Source organism: Zootoca vivipara, chromosome Z1 (assembly GCF_965207765.1).
Source record: "Zootoca vivipara chromosome Z1, rZooViv2.hap1.1, whole genome shotgun sequence".
Classification (NCBI taxonomy): Eukaryota; Metazoa; Chordata; class Lepidosauria; order Squamata; family Lacertidae; genus Zootoca; species Zootoca vivipara.
In genome coordinates, this window is record NC_142583.1 from 58,363,495 (window position 1) to 58,375,720 (window position 12,226).

Genomic DNA, 12,226 nt, shown 5'->3' on the forward strand with positions numbered 1-12,226 from the left:
GTTCTCTTATCCCTCCTTAATAAAGCAGTGATGCTCAGCTGGTAAAAATAATCGTGTAAATCATGTACTGATGTGTCAAAATCTCCTAGTAATGCAACCCCTCTCACATTTGCTAATGCTTTGGTTTAGGTTTTCTGTAAGTAAATTTGTAGAAATCTTTATAAATCCTAAAACTCTGTATGCTGCAATGGTATCTATCAATATCTATGTTCTATCTCCTGCAACCGCCAGCCTTTCAAAAGCTCTGTTTTCTTAAAGGTATACATGTATAACTACACAAATGGTGCAAGTTTGCTTTGTTCACACAAAGAGAGGAGCCACTGACCTGTCGTTATAGTTCTTCCTTTTGCCATCATGTGGGCTCAGGGCTCAATTGTTTCTGCTCTCCACACATACAAATAATAACATTATTATTATGACCCCCTCACATTTGTTTCAAGACCACACCAGTGTTCAGTCATTCAGTGCTCATGAATACTGGATGTGGACTTATGAGAATATGGATGGCTTAGCCCCATTCCCTGGATACCAATGCCCACCACACCCCCATCTTACGGGTGATCAGGACCAATCTGAATGGGGCCTATGGGCATGGGACCCTCTCCATAGGGAAGCAAGCCCTGGAAAGAAAGAAAAAATGCATACATCTGTATGCACATTGGCACCTTTCAGATGAATTCAAATCACATCTTGGCAAGGGGGCATGACCAGCATCTGTGTTGACCTCTAGTAGGTGAGTCTCACCAGCTACTTTCTCAGAAGCCTGTACACATGTTTGATGCCCACAGGTGCCAAAACACCTGAAAAGGGCTTATGATGCATGTTGGAAGCATTTGGTGAATTTGGAGGCAGGAAAAGCTTGTGCAGAACAGGTGGTTACACAGCAAAGGCGTGTACATTTCAAAATTTGACATGTTTTCCACCCCACCTTTAAGGCCACAAAATCTCCTTCTTTGTTGTGTACGAACACATCTGTAGAGGAAGAAAATGAGACAGCCTTGCAGCCAAAACTGGTTCACAGGCCCATTCAGAGGGGAGCAGGAATCAGATAGCATGTCTCTGTGAGCAATATCCTTGTAGGATGAAATGCTTTAGAAGATTCCACAACTGTAGTAATTCAAGCATCTTAAGACTTTATTCTCTACAGGGGATAAAAGCAGAATGAATATTCTAGTTGGCTTGGTAGTTAGATTTTTAATTACTTATTCGTCTTGGGAAATGATTCAAGAGCCAACGTCAATGCTTTGCACTGTTATATTATGGAATTGCTTCCCTATGCTGCCATTGGTCCAGATAAGCAGGGGACGAATTGCTTTTATCTTTTTTTTTTTCTAGAGCTGAGTGAAAACTCTTCCATTATTGTTTTTAGGGGTGGTTTGTTTGTTTGTTGTTTTAGGAAAGATTGGAGGGATGTTTAGTAATTGGTTGCAACATCAACTTAAATTGCTTTTCTCATTGAGCCACTGCTGTATGTGGTAATGACAACGATAGTCACAGTGACTATCTTCTGGGAGCTACCATATAGCCCCCTTACCACTGAATGCTCTTCAATATGGCAATGGCTATAGTGGAAATGCAAGAAGATCAAACCTATCCATTATGAAGGAAATGAGCCCTGAGTGCTCACTGGAAGGACAGATCCTGAAGCTGAGGCTCCAATACTTTGGCCACCTCACGAGAAGAGAAGACTCCCTGGAAAATACCCTGATGTTGGGAAAGATTGAGGGCACAAGGAGAAGGGGACGGCAGAGGATGAGATGGTTGGTCAGTGTTCTCAAAGCTACGAACATGAGTTTGACCAAGCTGCAGGAGGCAACGGAAGACAGGAGTGCCTGGCATGCTCTGGTCCATAGGGTCATGAAGAGTCGGACATAGCTAAACGACTAAACAACAACAATAGTGGAAATAAAAATTATTTGATGTCAGCAGTCCCAGGATTTGTCAAAGGCGTTGGGGACATGTTTTAGCCAACTGCCCTTTGAATTCAAGTCTGCTTGTAGACCTATCCAGGCATCCTTGCACACATACCCTTTGGTGATAAACATCATGTGGAAAGAGAGTGGGGTACGGTATAGTTGCCCCACCTCCACTGCCATGTCCCCCTCCAGCCTCATCCCCATGGTGTCCATGTGTTTGAAGCACGTCTGCAGAAAAGAACCCCCTGAATCTGCATAGGTTGTGCCTATGAGCTGGAACCATGAATTATCAATCTATGGACTTCAGTAGGCTTGCCCTCTGCAGACATGCCCCAATGCATGGACAACATGGGAGCAGGACCAGCAGGGGATCTGTTGGCAAGGGCTTTGTGTGTGTTCCTGCTCCCTTTCCATACCAAGTTAATCATTTGGAGTCAAGAACCCCCATATTGGATTTCGTGGGATATTTTAAAAGAAAAATTAGCATCTTGCAGTAAACCTAGGTAATATGGTTCATGGCAACACTTTCACTTGAGTACCTGCCTTTATATATTTTAGCTCATATAGTTATGAAGCAAAGTCAATAGAAGGAATTATGTTTCAAATTATGCCAGTAAACTTGATCTATGAGCCTCACAGGGTTTCCACCTTATATCTTTATCCCAGGTAATTGTACGATAGCTCACGCAGATTATTTTTAAAAAATGACTCCTATAACAATTACTGCAGTCTTTCTTTACCAACAGCCCTCTCATGTGGGCAATCTGCTTTGGCTTCCCTTAGTATTTGCTTGTTTGTGTAAAGTAAATGCCGTCTCCTCCTATAGAACAGGAGTAGCTTATTGTTCCCTATAGTAGAGCATGAAAGGACAAGCTCTATTCCAAGGGGCTGTCCCTGCTATGAACATACCCCCTAACCCTGCAACCAGCACTATTGAGTCACCTAGGGGCAATTTATAAATATCACAAGCACAGCAGGTGCTGGAAGAGAGGCACAGCTTGGAGCACCCAATCCTTCGCTGGAGCAAATGCATGTTTAAACAGATGTTTACACTGCAGCCTAGGTTTCAATCGCAGGCATGTTGCTAAGAATATGGAAATGATTTTTAGTTTAGTTTATTGAGTGCACAACCTTTTGTATTTTATCATATTGTACACCACTTTGATTTTGTTTATGAAGTGGTTTATAAATCTAAAAATAAATAAAACAACTAGTACAGTGATTAGATCGACCTATTATCAAGGTAAAGAAAGCAAACTGTTAGGTACAGAACTCTCAAATTTTATGGTGGAAAGAAGTTGCAAAACTTCTCCAATTTAGGAAATTTCCCCTGGATTAACTTTATTCAGTATGAAATAACCTGTAAATGGGGGGGGGGGGTGAACTCTTACTGCCATCACAACTGCCCTCACCTGCCCTGCCTCCTTTTGTACAACCACACCAGGGAGTGGCACTGGTTGTTGAGTTTCCTCCTCCTTGGTCTCAGTGCTGGTCTTGCAGCAGGGAGGTGCCATAGCTGCCAAGTTATCCCTTTTTTTAAGGGATTTTCCATTATGCTGAATAGGCTTCCTCACGAGAAAAGGGAAAACTTGGCAGCTATGGGAGGTGCATGGGGGCAGGGCTAGAATTGGCTGGCTCCAGCCATTATTGGCTGTGGTTCCATTTACTGTCAGTCTTCCTGCCTTCTGCCCTACCAGTTCCAATGAGCATCAACCAATATGGTCATTTGTCAGGGATGGAGGAAATTGTAGCCCAACCACATCTGGAAAGCCACAGGTCATCCACCCTGGTGTAAACAAAGTTCTTTTGCATAGTTAATCAGTTCAATGTCCTGGGGATGAAAAATTGGCAGCATAACAATTCATAATTGTAATTAATGGTGGCTGTCTGCATTTTTAAAATGTTAAAAATGGTGACTGAAGAAAAAGTGGCTTATATTATCCCCATTAGTTCTTTTGCTGCAGTGCTCAATAGAAAATATACAGAGTTATCCAGAAATTGTTTCACATATTCTGGTAGGTAGACGGGCAATGCCAGACTTGTTATCAGGAGTGCAAAATTTAATATGAATTATTATTACATGGCAATACCACCAAATTAAGGTTGGGAAGCAGATGGCCCTCTCGTAAAGAATTTACTTTAAAAATTTCAATTGTGAAGTAAACAACAATGGCATACATACAGGTAACAATGGCTTGTGAATATCAGCAAATACAACTGTGTATTTAAGAGAGCAAGTGTGAAATAGTCCCCATGGGGGACCTATATGATGGGGGACCTGTATTCAAATTTCCATACAGCCATACAACTCACTAAGTGGTCATGGATCAGTCACAAATTTTTAGCCTAACCTACATCACAGATATTCTTTCAGTAGCACCTTAAAGACCAACTAAGTTTTTATTTTGGTATGAGCTTTCGTGTGCATGCACACTTCTCCAGATACACTTGAAACAGAAGCCACCAGACCCTTATGTATATACAGGACCAATTGCAGTCAGCAGTTGTTAACAGCCATCAACAGGTTTACCACTCCTATCAGCCCATCACCCATTCCCACCCCCACCCCACCCACTGTATATACATAAGGGTCTGGTGGCTTCTGTTTCAAGTGTATCTGGAGAAGTGTGCATGCACACGAAAGCTCATACCAAAATAAAAACTTAGTTGGTCTTTAAGGTGCTACTGAAGGAATATTTTTTATTTTGCTTCGACTCAGACCAACACGGCTACCTACCTGTAACTACATCACAGAGTTGTTGTAATAATAATAAAATGTGCATGGATGGTTGGAAAAGGCAGGATAGGAATCAGCCAAGTGCTAACACATCTTCAGTTCTATAGCCCCATCACCACCCACATTAATTAATAACTCCCAACATTATCCTAATGGTTTTAAGATATGCTTCAGGAGCTACTTTGCCAATGCGTAGATTAATTTCTGTGCCAGAAAAGTAATGTGGGGAAGTAGACTTTGTTTAGTCTTATCAACTCTTCAGCGTTAAACAAATAACCCTCTCCAGCTTTTCATATTCAATAGCATATTATTCAAAGTTCTTTCATGGTCCCTTCCCCTCTCCTGTCTTCAGACACTTACAGAGCAAGACAGATTAGAAGCGTCTTTATAATTGACCATTCACACTTGATATAAAAAATAAATGCAGTCACCACCACTAGTTAAAAAGGAGCTTCGTAGAAACAAAAGCGCTGTATTTCAATCTGACAAAGACTGTTTAAATTTGTGTCAGCATTTCTAGCAGATTTATTCCAAGCCTAGGCATTGCAGTTTAATATATCAGCCTCATCAAGCACAGAAACTTTGTTTCAGAGGCAATTTGTTTTAAAGAATTATGGGGAATGAAAGCAATTGGACTGGACTTTTTTTCCCTCTCCTTTTTGATTTCTTGAAATGCTTTATACATTTTGAGAACTGAGAAAAAGCCTTTCTCACCTCCCCTTTTATCTTTGGCAACAAAGTATGCAGAAAGGCTGGTCTCTTAACTGCATTTAGGAGACTGTGATCCTTAAGCCACTGTCACATTCCTTTCCTGTAGCTCCGATCCTTCGTGGAATAAAATCTCCAATTCAGTGTCGAGCTTGTGGGGGCTTGGCTCTCTCAGAGCTGTTTTGGGGTAACCAATGTTTCAGCTTCCACACAAAAAAGCAAAATCTCTAGCCTTTTACTTGTGAAGGTCTAAGAAAATGAGTCCAGGTTACGCAGTAAACTTTTCTATGACAGTCAGAGTCCTGGCAAAGGCATCAACGTAACAAAAAAGCATATGCATAACCCCCAACATTCCACATGAAAATAGGAACATTCCAATTACACCTATTTTTAAATTGCATGGGCCGTACTCAGTAGTTTGCAAGATAAGACAGCTCACACAACCAATCTTTTTCCTCCCCCGTCTCCCTCTTTGTAACCAGAAAAAAAGTCTATCCATAGGGTTGTGTCCCCCTGGAAGCATGTGGTCTGTGATCTATGGAGCTGAGGTGGGATTTATTATTCCCCACAGGTTCAGATCCTGGAGCAGAACTGGTGAGTGTCCAGGCCGCAAGGACAGATCAGCTCCTGCAACACAGTTCTTCCCTACTCCCTTTTTTAAATTTCCCCAAGCTTTTTACATTCTTTATAGTTTCATTCTTGCCTGATTATTACTGAGGTCTTGTTGCCCTTATAGTTTGTTTCATCATTTTATTTATATTTCCTTTTCTTTAAAAATACTCATGTGTTTGTGTGTGTGTGTGTGTACTGCCCTTGGGAGATGATTGAGCAGTGCTATAATAATATATATAATAAAAATAAATACATTTTTTCAGCAAAAAGGCACGCAGGGAAAGAGAACACAATCTCCCCAGGTTGTTTCCAATGTTTAACTATAGTTAAGAGACTGAGCCAGCTGCATCTTCATCAACCCATCTAATACAACCAAATTTTCATATGACATGTGGTTTTTAAAATCTTCTAGATATGACAGTGCCAAATTTGGTGACAGATTAATTTAATATGATTACACCAAACATATCTGGGAGGTCTCCAGATTAAACTGACAAGCCCCTCAGTATGACCTAAAACATTTTTGTAGAGTTAATTATGAATAGCAGGATTCAGTAATTTAATTCTTCAGCACATCTGCTGTACAGACGACATGTTCTCTGCCAAAGCTTCACACATATAAAGACTGGGGAGAACAGTCCCAACACTGGATGAAGAGCAAGAATCACACATATGGTTAAATTTTACTGGACTCTTCTGGAAATTCTTTGGCGAGTTGTATCTCAATAAATCGGAGCTGTGTGAATTTTAAAATTCAAAAACTGCACTGCGGAGATACAGAAATTGCTACATACATTAAATCTCTACGCAAACAGGGAGATGGCTCTAGCCCCAACAACCATCCCATGCCCAAAATGGAAATTAAAAGTCAAAGTGAAATAATTCACTGCACACATAGATCTAAAAGACTAGTGGTGTGGGTGAAAGGCGACATTATATATTTAGCTTGTGCTTAATCAGGGGTGAAAGGGTGTATTTATTCAAATCTGCTTAATTCTGGTGGGATTAACTAAGAAAAAAGTCTGTGGTATTTGTGGGTGGGTAACCTGCCCACCTAGCAGTTTGAAAGCACGTCAAAGTGCAAATAGATAAATAGGTACCGCCATAGCTGCCAAGTTTTCCCTTTTCTCGCGAGGAAGCCTATTCAGCATAAGGGAAAATCCCTTTAAAAAGGGGATAACTTGGCAGCTATGGGTACCGCTCCTGCGGGAAGGTAAGCGGCATTTCCGTGCACTGCTGTGGTTCGCCAGAAGCAGCTTAGTCACGCTGGCCACATGACCCAGAAGCTGTCTGTGGACAAACGCCAGCTCCCTCGGCCAGTAAAGCGAGATGAGCGCTGTGGCGTTTCACCTCTAGGGGACCAGCAAGAGTTAAGTTGTATGGGAGGTGAATAGCCAATAGGAGCTCTCCAGGCAGAAGCAGGGGTATATAGGGAGAAGCAGTCAGTCAGAAGAGTGGTTGATGAGTGAGGTGGAGAGGATTTGAGATAGACAGAGGGTTAGAGAAGCTAGTGAGGTGAGCTGTGGTGCTGAATCTGAGAGAGAAATAAGAAGGGAACTTCAGTCAGGGAGGAAATGGGGGGGGGACTAGTACTAAAGGTTAAGTTTTAAGCAAAAGTACCTGAGAAACCGTGAAGTATTTATATGCTTGTAAGATCATCACCTAAATAAACTTAATTGTTTGGTTTACCTTTTACCTGACTGGAATCCAATATATGTGTACCAGTACGCAGACTTACTGGCTGGTGGCAGCAAGGAAGAATATAGGCGAGGGAGGCACTGGGTCAATAGACCGTGAAACGTCTGGGGGCCTTTACCGGGTAACCTCACCACAAGCATGCAACCCCAGAGTCATCCACGACTTGACCTTTCCTTAGTCTCTGCTATTGTGGTGTGGAAATGATGATAACAGTGCAGATTTCTAGACACAATGGTGAAAAGAACTGCCCAGCAGGTTCACCTTGAAATGCAAAGTGAATCAAATTTTTCTCCCATCCCTAACACGTGCGGAAGAAGGCTTACTCTCTCCCTGTGCTCTGAAGGGATGACTGTAAGGAGATCCTTTCACAGATTTCCTTCCCTTTAGTCTCATTTCCTTTGAATTTCACATGCCATCAGTGCAACTGAGGAGGAGGCTGTCTGTACAGCACCTATTATGTGACTTAAATTGTATGAATTATACATTTAAAAATTACCATGAGAGACAAAATTCACTCTTTTAAAATATGACTGGAAGTTCCAGTGCTGTAAATCTGCTTTTTCCACAGGCAGGATTTTAGATCATTAGTAACTAGGAAGAATGGCAGATGACCTGTCCTAGAACTGAGCGAAGTTTTTGCAATAAACAAACAAACAAAGCATGCACATTTGATAGGAAATGCAGATTTCGGGTAGAAAAGGGAATCCAAAAGATTTTTAACTAGCAGCCTGAAAACAACAGCTTGCTACAGCAGTTTGGATGCTACCAAGTTACTGTCCTACAGAACATATTGTCAAGCTAGATTGAATGCCAAATGACTGAAGTGTAAGTTTCACCCTGTGGGGATGAAGAAGACCAAGATGGGCAGTCTCTAGCATGAGAGAGTGGTGTGCCTTGTAAACTGCAGTGCTGCAAAAATGTTCACAGTGTTCGGAATATCGTGCAAGATAACTTTGGAGCTCCTAAAAACAAAATTTTTAAAAAAATGAATGTTCCTGTTTGGTTTCTGAATTACATCACCTTTGAGGGCTCACCATCACTGATCTCCCTAAACCCACATCTCTTTAAAGTATCTTTTTTGCATGTAGGAGATCCCACCTTCATCCCCTGGCATCTATAAACAAGGCTGGGAGACACCCCTGCCTGAAACCCTGAAGAACTACTGCCAGTCAGTGTAAAGTACACAATGCTAATGGTCTGACTTGGTAAAGCTTCCCATGTTACTCTGTTGCTTGCATTAGAGCCCATAAACCTTGTCCATGGCATAAGCATTGGAGCTTCCTTTCCTACTTGAGAAAAGGACTAAGACCACATCGTCCTCAGTGGAAGAATAGTGCTAGTCATGGCAATTTCTACCAAGACCTTCTAGGTGAGGCATCACTACATGTTGTGGTAGCTATACAGAATGGTGTACATGGGATAGTTGTACACAGGTTCCACTTGTCTCGCTTAGAGTCCTCAAGATATTGTTGGTGCCATTTTCCAAAGGAACTTATTGTACTGCTGAATTTCTCTTAGAAGAGTTCCCTAATACTTAACAACAGTCTCTGTTCCAGTAGTTTAAACCCTTTGTTTTCACACACTGTCCTCAGTGGATAGGATGAGCAGCTGTTCCATCTCTTTCCCTGTCTTTTAAATATTTAAAAGCTGTCAGCAAATTTTCTTCTCTACCACCATCCTTGCCTTTCCTTTAGGCAAAACATGTCCAGTTCCTGCAATCTGGAGCCAACAGTATTCCAGCCAATTGGATTTGGATAATTGGGGGTTGGTGAAATAAATGTTCAGTTCCTGCTTTGAAATCCATGGAAGTCTTGTCCCATATGATTATATGGGCAAAGGAGACTGGATTCCTAGTACACTAGATACTGGTAGGTCAGTATTCAGCCTTCAAAGAAATGGAATGTTTTAAAACAAAAGATGTCATCTATATATCCAGAGTAAAGCAATGCATTGGATTTGGGGTGCTTTTTTCCTCAGGATAATGGATTTCAGGTTCTTCTTGCTATTATATTTGCCTTCCAATCTTCCATCAAGCAGCTCAGAGTAGAATACATAGCTCTGTCCCTTCCCACTCATTTATCTTCACAACTTTGTGAGTTAAGTATGGCTGAGAAATAGTGACTGCAGGTTGAGATCTTGAACCTTCTTTTCAGTCCTACACCAATACTCTAACCCAGAAAAAATGAACAATGGCCCTTGACATGTTGATTACATAGCTCAGTCAGGAGAACATGAAACTCTTAATCTCAGAGTCATGGGTTCAAACCCCACATTGGGCAAAAGGTTCCTGCACTGCAGTGGTTTGGACTACATGACCCTCATGGTCCCTTCAAACTCCACAGCTCTATGAACTCCCATCATCCTTGGTCATTGGATCACACTCTCCCTGACATGACTACTATATTTGGATGGAAAAGTATCAAGCATCACCTAATAGTAGATCCTTACAGAATTGTGACAATAAGTCTTGAGAAGATTGGGGGGGGGGGAAACGGTGACCTGCTATTTGGGTTCTAAAATGAAAGAGTCTGCATCAGTTATATTATATTTTTTCAGGACCTGTATAGCACTTTGCCTAATGGTTCTTATTCATTCCCCTCTGACAGCCATCAGAACTACCATTCAGAATCTGTTCTCAAGCACAGGCACACCAATAATAATCAATAATAATATTTTTTTTCTGTATGAGTTGTGTGTAATTTTACAGAACAGACAGGTTCAAATTAATTGATAGAGAATGCCTGGAAATCACATTAAAAGGGAGAGAGAGAGAGAGAGAGAGAGAGAGAGAGAGAGAGAGAGAGAGAGAGAGAGAGAGAGAGAGAGAACAGAGAAGGCCAATCTGCCATTTACTGACATATTAGCCAGTTACTCCATTGGGATGAAATTCATGTTTTGAGGCTGCCCTTAGGGAAAACTTAATTTTTCAGCTACCCAATTTACCACCTGGGGTTTCCTTCTTCAAAATAAGCCTTTCTCGCAGATGAAGAAGGTGATGTTAAACTGTTCATTGGGATGTGTTTGACAGCTAATGCAGGCTATTCCAAACAACTAGAAAACTCTCACTAAAATCTAGGCATTTTTTCCCTGGTGTGGTTCAGTGCCTCACTCGTTTTATTTCTTAAGTTGTTACTCATGGATATCATGTCAGCTTCAGTTTGCAAGCTGTATTTTATCATGAACATCATTCCACAGTAAATCTCTGTCTTGTGCTACACTGAAAGAGTGAGTGTGACACTCAATTGGTCTGTACTGATGGTTGTAAAAAAGAAAACCCCATAGCTCTGTATTTTTTCTCCTACCCACCCTCACACTGCTTAGGCAAAGGCCAGAATCAAAAGCAGGCACAGCAACGTGTGATTCTTACCTCTGTACAGTAGGTTACATTCTACCATAAACCATATATTTTCTATACAAACAAATCTCTCCATTCATCCATCCATCCAAACAAACGATATTATCACAAGGACACGTCCCAGCCAGGCAAAAGCACCTGCAGAGGGTGCTGAGCAGGGCCAATGTGAGTTGTGGCTTATTCAGAGGGCTGAATAGAGAGACTGTAAAGTTGAATGCTTGCAAGCAGTACAGTATGCAGGAGAACAGTGGCATGATGAGGCTGTAGGTTTAGTTTAGGTGATTACTTATGTAAAATGGTATCTCAACTTCTCTAAAATATTGCAGAGGCATTGCAGAAATTTGTTTGGCATGATATTTTAAAGTGACTGCAATATATTTATTACCCACTATAACTTACGCAATATCAACTAAACATCTGGCAAGTGTTCCCTTTAAGAGAAATAGCTATGACCCAGGAGGTCAGCTCCTGGAGAGCACAGGGAGTTGTGCTCCAGCGAGAGGACTTAGTTACTAACTCTGTGCAGGCTCCTAAGACTCACTGGAAATAAAGTTTTATTTTCCATTACCTCACCTTGTAGCGAGCTCCTACACAAACAATATAAAACAATACACTAACTACTAATTTGTAATTATCGTACTAAAAGCCATTGTTTAGCTTTATAGCAATGCTGTTTTCCACAATGCGTGTCTTTGATTGTGCTTACATGATTGGTAAGTAACTAATGAAGTTTGCTCTTTTGTGGAAGGGGGTTTATTACCACATTCGCAAAAATGTTAAAAGCTCTTGCATTATGACAAACCAGTAATAAATTGGGTTGACCTCAGGATTAGCATTACCCAAACTCATTATTTGTTCTATTCACACATAATTTACAACCATGACAACCCAGAATGACATGTCAAATGTAAGAAGAATGGCTTCAGCACAGCACACAAATATCAATTAACTATTCCCCCCCCCCTTAGAATTCAATTAGGCTAATGCAGACTGTCCTATTTAAAGAGTTCCAAATGTCATTATGAACTATGCTTGTGGCCATTTTTCTTAACCCTATTAAAACATACCTTCTGCAATTTATATTTGTGGTTCACATGAGATAATTATGCTTATATCCACAAAATGGAAATGTTGTCCAGTGATATGAAGGTATTTGCTAAAAGGTCTCCAAACATTTATAATCACCCCTAGCTATTGATT